The following is an 814-nucleotide window of genomic DNA, read 5'->3' as shown; positions in this document are numbered from 1 at the left end:
CTTAAGGAAATACCTTTCTATGGGAAAGATCATGAAGATGCCTACAAACATTTGGATGAAGTAAATGATGTTGCTGACTATTTCAACATTCCAAATGTAACCCGCGAAACTCAACTACTTCGGATGCTTCCGGTAACCTTCAAGGGTGTTGCTAAAGACTGGCTCAAATCACTTCCTCCCGGGTCAGTCACTACTTGGGCCAAAATGAAGGAAGAATTTATAGATCATTTTTGCCCACCATCCAAAATAGCCAAACTCAAGAAGGCCATTGCAAACTTTGAACAACAAGCTGGAGAATCTTTATATGAAGCATGGGAGAGGTACAAAAGTTTACTACGAAATTGCCCACACCATGATCTAAACAGCCAGCAAGAAGTTTCCATCTTTTATGATGGAGTTAATGTCACAACCCGGCAGTTGCTAGACTCACAAGGCCCACTTACAAAGAAGCCACCCCCGGTGATTAAAGAATTAATTGAAGAATTCTCTAAACACTCTAGAGAATACCACAACCCTAGGAATGATGTCACGAGGGGAGCCGCATACGCTGCTACTGAAGATTTATCCGCGGTCATGGCCATGTTAAAAACCATGGATAGGAGAATGGACAAAATGGATCAAACTATCCATGCCATACGGGTGGGTTGTGAAAACTGCAATGGACCTCACCTCACTAGGGATTGTGATTTAGATGAGCACGGCAACAAAAAGGCATAAGTATGCTATTCGAGCGGTGACCGGTATGATGAAGACTGGCGAAAACAAAAGAAGGAGTGGCTGCCTTACGAAGAGTACAAGAAGGCCAAGGAGGAGA

The 814-nt window shown here is 43.4% G+C and overlaps 1 non-coding gene across 1 annotated transcript; it reads right to left on the bottom strand.

Annotated features, from left to right (window-relative positions):
- Window positions 1-252: 252 nt before the first annotated feature.
- On the bottom strand, window positions 253-359 carry LOC111914387 (small nucleolar RNA R71). Its single transcript, XR_002857791.1, has one exon. It is a non-coding gene; the product is annotated as a small nucleolar RNA R71 (small nucleolar RNA).
- Between the last annotated feature and the right edge of the window lie 455 nt (window positions 360-814).

The sequence above is a fragment of the Lactuca sativa genome, chromosome 5 (genome assembly GCF_002870075.4).
Source record: "Lactuca sativa cultivar Salinas chromosome 5, Lsat_Salinas_v11, whole genome shotgun sequence".
Classification (NCBI taxonomy): Eukaryota; Viridiplantae; Streptophyta; class Magnoliopsida; order Asterales; family Asteraceae; genus Lactuca; species Lactuca sativa.
Note: the sequence above shows the minus strand (reverse complement) of the source record. Positions and strands in the feature narration are given on the sequence as shown.